Source organism: Lepidochelys kempii, chromosome 1 (assembly GCF_965140285.1).
Source record: "Lepidochelys kempii isolate rLepKem1 chromosome 1, rLepKem1.hap1, whole genome shotgun sequence".
NCBI classification, from domain to species: domain Eukaryota; kingdom Metazoa; phylum Chordata; order Testudines; family Cheloniidae; genus Lepidochelys; species Lepidochelys kempii.
This window is the reverse complement of record NC_136380.1, coordinates 192,594,633-192,602,597: the sequence shown is the minus strand read 5'-3', so window position 1 is coordinate 192,602,597 and position 7,965 is coordinate 192,594,633. Positions and strand designations below refer to the sequence as shown.

General features: G+C 46.4%; 1 protein-coding gene across 8 annotated transcripts in view; it reads left to right on the top strand.

Moving 5' to 3' along the window:
* The first annotated feature begins 4,666 nt into the window (after window positions 1-4,666).
* PHLDB2 (pleckstrin homology like domain family B member 2) overlaps window positions 4,667-7,965 on the top strand; it is a 103,376-nt gene continuing 100,077 nt past the window's right edge. For 7 of the 8 annotated variants that reach the window (XM_073306059.2, XM_073306041.2, XM_073306010.2 and 4 more), the window contains exon 1: window positions 4,667-4,763. The gene's annotated coding sequence lies outside the window, so the exon portion shown is untranslated. Of the gene's footprint in view, window positions 4,812-7,965 lie in introns of all 8 variants that reach the window. The other variant, XM_073305992.2, reaches the window with a different exon arrangement.

Here is a 7,965-nt window from a genome sequence, read left to right as displayed (position 1 = left end):
GGGAGGTAAAGCTCCGCCGATAAACTTTCGAACTCTGGGGCTGCCCTGACCAGGGACAGAGACTTTTGGGGCATTGGACTTTTGGGGTTGCTGGACTCAAGAACCAAAGGGAAAAGGGCATGCCCCAATTTGCCTGGGGTGGGGTTGTTTTTGCTCATGGGTTGTGTTATGAATCCGGTTGGTGGTGTTTCCCCAACATAATGCCACATTGTTTCTCTCTGTTATTAAAAGACTTTTGCTACACTCAGACTATGTGCTTGCGAGAGGGGAAGTATTGCCTCTTGGAGGCGCCCAGCGGGGGTAGTATATATTTGTCCCAGGTCACTGGGTGGGGGCTCGAGCCGGTTTGCATTGTGTTATTGGAATGGAACCCCTAGATATTGAACCCGGCCCTTGTTGCTGCCAACTCTGACGGGCAGAAGGGTTACAATTATTATTCAATAAATAACCCTTATGGTTAATTTGGGTGTTTCTCTCTCTCTCGCTCTCTGAATTTTACTCATTTGTGTCTTTAGCTTCTCCCGTTTACTCTTCAGCAACGCTTCTTTTACTTAAGCTAAAAGATCCCTGTAGTGCCCAAAAATACTGTGGCGTTTGCTCATCAAGTTGGTTACTATCAGTACAATTATAACATGAAAGTGGGATAGGGACATGCTAAAATTGGAGCAATAAGTGGGGGGGCAGCTGAGAGTGCTGCTCAACTCAGCCCATTGAGACCAGGAGCACATAAGGGTATCAGCTTGAAAAGTGCTGCTTAACACAGCTCACTGAGCACAAGGACATATGAGGGGATCAGCTGAAGAGTGCTGATTGACCCAGTCTGCTCAGACTTGTGGTGTGTGCATGCGTAGGTTCATCTAGTTCTAGGGCTGGAGGGACCCAGCCCCGGGGAACCTAGGGCCTGCAGGATAGCTCCATTGGGAGGGGACTTGCAGAAGGAAGGAGTAGAACTCCATATGAACACACAAGTGACGTAAGCAGCACATTAATAGAATTACAGCACCCTTCCGAAGAGTAACCCGAATAAATGAGCATACCCCAAAGTAACAGGCCCATCTGGTAACAAGCTAGATCAAAGCTACCTCAGGTAATATACACATGCTGCAGTCACATCTCTGGTTGTGTCCCTCCAAAGACAAGCACTCAGGCTGTGTCTAAACTGCTCCGCAGTTCTAACTATCTTGGTGTGATTAGCAGTGCTGCACTACAACTCTCCAGTGTGGATGCTGTGAGCAAGAATGAAAAGGTTCCTACTTTGCCTTAATATAGTCCTGTGTGAGGAACACACCATTAACATGGAGTACAGACATTTTAGTTCGCGGCCGCAGAGTTCACATGGGAGAGTTATAGAGAAGCACTTAGGTCCACACTGATAATCACACTTCCATTGTCCAATGGCAGGGCAGTGTAGACAAGTGTCTTGGATAAATTCCAATAAAAGAATCATATTTTGCCTCAAAGTTCCACCTGAAGTATCCATTATATACAGTTTTCATTGTTTCATGAACTAAGCGCTTGTATGTTATTAATCTCCATTGGTTAACAGCTGCTGTGTTTCACTCCAGAGATGGTTGTAAGTGATCCCTCTATTACCCTTATTTACAACAAAGGTATCAAGAAGTTTCCTTAATGCTTGGAAGAAAGATGAGCTAGAATGTTAGAAATGACTGAATAAAACATCTTTCATGAATGTTCACTATAAACTCACTTGGGCTATACTTGCTCCCCTGTAGTGTACACTTTCTGCAAACATTGCAGCCCCTTAAGTTTTACTTGCATGAATTATAATGGAAAGTAAACTTTTACTGGGAACAGTTGCATACGCAGGGATAGTGGATTTTAAATACCTGTGTGCGGGCACTCACAGTGGGAGTGCACATGGTAATGAATAGGATGTTGCTGTTGACACAGCACTGAGACAGAACTTTCCAAATCACAACTGAAACAAAAGCAGGTAAGAGATTAACAAGGAGCTGGAGTGACTCTTGGGTCCATTTAGAACTTTAAATGTATAGTTCTGATTCAAGCCTTCCTCCCCCTCCTCAAAACAGCAGTACTTTGGGTTCACTTTTCAAACTAGATTAAATATTTGAAGCTCTGTTACTTATGTTAGTTTATTCATTATTGATTTTTTTTTAAAAGTCCAAATAAATATTGATTTTAAAATGTACCCCTGGACCCTAAAACCTATCTGTCCACTTTGATGGCCTTTTCCGCTACAGTAGCTGAGCACTAGCCATTACTTTAAAAAACATACATTTTTCACTGTCTCCCTCTTCTGCCACCGAGAAACAGACTTCTGGTTCTTTTTTTTTTTTTTTTTTTTAAAAAGAACCAATTTGTGAGAATGAAAGAAAGCCTATAGGTGCATTAGCCTGTGAATGTGACAACATTAATATTCGTATTGATTCTAGCAGACTGCATGCCCTTGTCCATATTACATGATGATAGGGTCTATCAGGCCATCTTAGCCCCCTGCTGAAGACATTGGCACATTCCTTGCTTAAGGAAAACCCACTCATGCTGGGATACGAGCACAATTTAGTCTGCCAGAGGCCTGGAAGGGACAGGAAATGACACTGACCAGTAGTGATCCAACAGGCCAGTTAAGAAGCCTTGCCTGCTTTTCAAGAGAAAATCGTGCTGGGTGAGAGTCTGTGACTCAGTGCTAACCCAGGGCCAAAGCACAGCTGCCTTTTATGTTTGTTTGTTCAAAGATGTGAATGGCCGGATTCTGAGTTGGTTAATTTTCAACCATTTACACATTTGTACACTGAGTTCACAGCATAGGCTGCTCTGCCCTGAGGCAGTGCCATGCCCTGACACAAGGGGGTACAATGGAGTGTGCAGCACCGCTTACAGCATGTTTTTATTATTTTAATCACTTATACTACTTTCTTGTTTGACAGATAAGCAAAAACTGTTGGCCAAGTTCAACACCAATGGGGGAAAAAAAACCACCCAGCAGGCATTCACAGAAACCTCAGAGAGGAATAGCAGATTTGGGCTCTGGCTCGTTGAAATCAATCTCAAAAGGCTTACATTTTATATAAACTCCAGTGAACTTCAGCATGGCTGTGGGCCACATTTAGGACTCCTTGGATTGTGCGTTGGGCATTCCTATTGTACATAGTCTAGACTCAAGGCATTAGGAGTGATTTTTAAAGTTTATATTATGGTATAGTAATGGTCTTAGCCAAATAAAATATCCTTTGTACATTGCAAGGCATGAGCTAGATCATAACTAACACTATTCCCAGCAAATGATAGTAATGGTGAGCACTTTTATACACTGTTTTACATTGCAAAATACTGTATAAAAATCCACTAATCCTCACAGTCTTTCCTTACCCGCTCCCCCCCCCCCCCGCCAAAATGTGTGGTAGGTAATATGACTATCCCCTCTTTATTCATTGGGGAACAAACAGTGAAAGGCTAAGTGCCAAGGCCGCACAGCAAGGACCAAGATCAGAATTTAGGATACTTGTGAACCTGACAATGTACCAACTGAGTTTTCTTTGGCAATGGCCACAATCCAGTCACTAGCCTCACTTTGTGTACATGTTACCTTAGGGGAGGCCTCAACTTGGGACCCTGGCTTGTGTTTTCTCCAGCTAGTAGTTCAAGCAACTGAGCTTTCCACCAGTTAGTAGCCTAGCTGGCCAAACCTAGCAGCAGCAGACTATACAGCTGTTACAGCAGTGCTGTGCCTCTTGAAGCATCGGGAAAGCTGCTTTTTTCTGAAGCCTGAGTGCATGCAAAACAGACTGACTCAGTGTCCTCAAGTTACTGTGGAAAGCAGGGCAGATAAACACAAGCCGGGTTCCTGTGCAATCCGGGCTGCCGCGCTTACATCCTTTTCCTGTAGGTCTGACTCCACTCCCAATTCAGAGAAAATCTGCCATGCGTTTTCACAGCAATCAACTCTCTCCAACTCTCAGATAGGAAACTGACTCATTTTTATTGTTTGTGATTTAAGCGCCGACAGGCGGCTCTCGGCTGAATCTCGCTGGAAGTTTGATGAAGCATGTCTCATGGTCAAATTGCACAACCTCCAAATCGCCCCCACCTCACCCCCCCCCCCCCCAGCCCCCGGGGAGCTACTTCCATAGGCAGCGTCCTCAAACTTTCCTGGGGGGAGGGGGGAGTGTAAGGGTTCATGTTGTGTCCCCTCTAATGTCACTGGGCGCCAGGAGCCCAGCAGCTGGCGGGCACAAAGAGGCGCATCCCCGCCCAAATTGCAGCCCGCCTCTTGGCTCACGCGACTGCAATGCCCTCAGCGAGAAGTTTCTCGGTGTCCCAAAGCACTGCGCCCTCGGGGCTTGATACGGGAGCCATTATTTCAGCAGCAGAACCCCCCTCCCCTTTCCTTCCCTCCTTTGTTTGCCTCGTCGCCTCTTTTGCTGGCCTCCCTTTTCTTCTTTTCCTTCCCTCATTTCCCTCTCTGCCTTGATTTCTTTCCCAATCCCTCCCTCCCCTCCCACCGTCTCCCGTGCGCCAGCCCCAGCTCGCAGGCGGCTTCAGGGCTGGGCAGAGGGGGAGCCCAGCCCCTCCGGCCCGGGCGCGGGCGGGCGGGGGGCGGGCATGAGGCAGCCCCCGAGCTCGGGGGAGGCCGGGCTCGCTGCCGCGCTGGGGGCCGGGCGCTGCTGGCCGCAGGGCTGGGAGGCGGATCCCCGGCGGCTGGGGCTTGGCGGCGAGGCGGGGGAAGGAGAGGGAGAGGGAGAGGGATGCGCCGGGGGCAGCCGCTGCAGGAGGAGGAGGAGGTGAGTGTGGCACGGTCACCCCGGGGTGCGCTGCTGCTGCTGCTGCCGGTGGGTCTGAGGAGCTGGGGTGGCTGGGGGCTGTGTGTGTGTGTGTGTGTGTGGCGGGGGAACTGGGGACGAAAGGGTGGGGGTGGGGGGTGAGAGGTTGGGGGGAGCAGAGACTATAGGGCAGAGGGAGATACTTGTGTTTGGGTCAGGGATTTCCCTACCCCCTAAAACTCCGTCATCCCCCACCCCCCCGGTGGACAACTAGTTTCGCAGTGTTGCCAGTTCAGTAGTTTTCACCCCCCCCATACATTCGAACACCCCCCAAGGGGCTTCGCCCAAAACAAAGTGAGGAGACTCCAAGCGGCCTTTTAAGGTTTTTTGGGAGTAGGGGGTTGGGGAAGGGGTGCTAAGGGGAGATTTCCTGTTGGGGGGAAACAACCTCCTTAAAAACTCAGATCTTTCCAAATGCCCCCCTGCCACTGGATTTGAGGAGTTTGTCCTTAGGGAGGCTCTTGTCTCTTTCTGCTGTCTGGTCCCCACTTTTTCCTCTCATAATTTGTGGTGCATTTGATTTAAAGGTCACATGTGCCCTCAAAGGGACCCATTAAATTGTGGGCAGTGCCTCAGCTATGAATATGGACTAAGGTTCGCTTTCTGCCTGTGCTCTGAGGACTAGTGACTGAGCTGAACAGGATCTTTCGCTGGTACTTTGGTTGGGGCGGGGGGGGGGATGACCCCTGTTGTTTAGAGATTGTGTGATAGGTTCTGGTTTTATAAATGTTTATGACAATACTATAAATAAAAAGTAGCTTCCTTTCCCTCTCATTGGCCCTTTAAACTGAAGTAATTTTTCCTCTCTTGTTTGTGTGTTTTTCCTCTTCTGTTGGATAATACAAATTGTTGCGACTTTCCTTTTACTAAACAAAGCTTCCCCTCTCGCTTTCCCCCATCTCATCCTAGCGTGTGGTGAATCCAGACGGTTACATCTGTGCTATCAGCAACAGACTCGGATGCTATAAACCGAGGCTGGAGTCTTGATTGTACAATCCAGCAGAAACGCAAAGCTGGGATGTGAAGGAAGGAAATAGGCTCTTATTCAATCACTGATATCGTACCATACCTATTAGCAGGGATAGCAGAGAGCAAGACTAAGTCAATGACTCTTTGGTTTTTTACTGTTGGTTTTTTCAAGTTTCCTCCAGTGTGGCAGTAACCCTTCAAAGTCATTCTGCTGTTTATGGCCGTGGCAGGGGGTTTCAGTTGGTGAGCAGTTCTACTTAGGCACAGTTATAGTAAAAGAATGTGAATCCAGCATGAAATCTGATCGTCTTGAATTAATCATGACTTTTAAACTGGATCTTTACTGTCAAATTTCGGACTCCCAATTCACCATTGTTGTACCTCTGCTAGTGGTAATGGTGAAGGCTGCGGTGAGTTCTAAACTGTCCCCATGGAGATGCAGCCTCAGAGATTATGTTTGTAGCCCAGCCTCCTTCTGTAAGACTACCCACTAGCAAAAGAAGCACAGGATGCTACTCTAACATGCTCTGAGAAATTTCTTTGTGGCAGGTGCTGTGGAGTGTCAGAGGTGTGGACTGCACTTACACTCTCTGACTTAGCAATGGTTTTGAAACAGAACCCCTTACACAAATATATTATTCCGCTTCAAGGGCAGCTGTGTAATATTGCCATTCAGAACGTGGGTGAACATGTAATGATCCGCTTTTGGCACGTGTATGCTCTATTTCAGGGGGAGAGGGGTAGGAGGCAGACAATTTTACCTGTTTCCAAACTTGGCCCTTACTTGCTTCTCTGTTTAGGTCCCCATCCATGCTTCAGCATGGTGATGATTGGGGGGAGAAGGAATGGCAAGGAGAAATGCTCTGTATCCAGCTTGATGCTGACTGACTGACAGACTGTCCTTTCTGAAGTGCAGTGTATATCTGTATACTGCACATTTCTTTTTAGCACAATATGTTTCTGTTTTGCCAGCCACATGAAAGAAATAGGAGGATGTCCTACTGGTATTCAAAGCTACTTGGAGGATGTAAACCTTATGTACTGAGGATTGCAGTGAAAGCTTTCAGGGCTATATGTTTAGTAAATGTGCATTTAAGTAATTTCACACTTGATAAAAAGCTACCTACCTGATAGTATTATGCTCTACTGTGTAAATACATCTTGAAATTAAAAATGATCCTTATGAGGACTAGGCGAGGGACATATGTGCAAGAGGTAGTTATCATAGTTTAAACCAATATTAGCTGAAAGCCCCAATTATTTAAAGTGGTATATGCGGAGAAAGTGGGGGCAGTCAGATGATGCAATGAGTTTGTAGAGCTTTTAATTTTGAAGGCTGGAGTAAAAATGTTGATGTGTCACAGGTGAACATGGACTTTAAGATCTTACTCCAGTTTCTTCTTCTCCATGCTCTTATGACCACTGATCATGGTCCAATTCCTCACAATTGGTACTTCTTAAAACAATAGTGTCTTGTTGGTGTTAATTAAAGGGCACTGGCAAAGCAATGTGGAATGGCAGACAAGGAAGATGTCTTTCAGCTTTTAGGTTATGGGTACACTGAAAGAGAGTGACAAGGGAACCAGGGAGATAAAAAAGGAGGAGGTAACCAAGGCAAGTATTCTAGCTGGGGGTAGGTTGGGGTGAGAGAGAGAAGAATGGATGGATATTTTCAAAATGTTATGGAGAAAGTAGTAACAGGATCTGGTGACCACCTGCCTATGTGGGAACAGGAGGAGGGGTTGAAAATAATAACAAGATTACAAAGTTGAGTGACTGAATATTGTGGTCTTGTCAATAACTCTGAAAGAGGAGGCAGAGAGGGTGATGTTACGGTAAAGTAAAGATGAGCTCAGTTTTTGCCCTGTTGAGTTGGTGAAACATCCGAGATACACATCAGAAAGGTAAGCGTGATAGTGGCTAGAGAGGCAATTTGTCCTAATGGATACTCCAGTGGACGAGGAGTCAGGAGACCTAAGTTTCTATTCCCAGTTCTGTCAGTGGCATGTTGTGTGAACTTGAGCAAATCACTTCACTGCTGGTTCCCTTCCCGCTATTTGTCTGTCTTTTCTAGTTAGATTGCAAGTTCGTTGGAGGTGGGGGCTGTCTCTCACTATGTTTGTACAATGCCTCGGAATGGTTGGTTGGTTCCTCTAAGAGTTACTGTAATATAAATACAAATTATGATAATGGA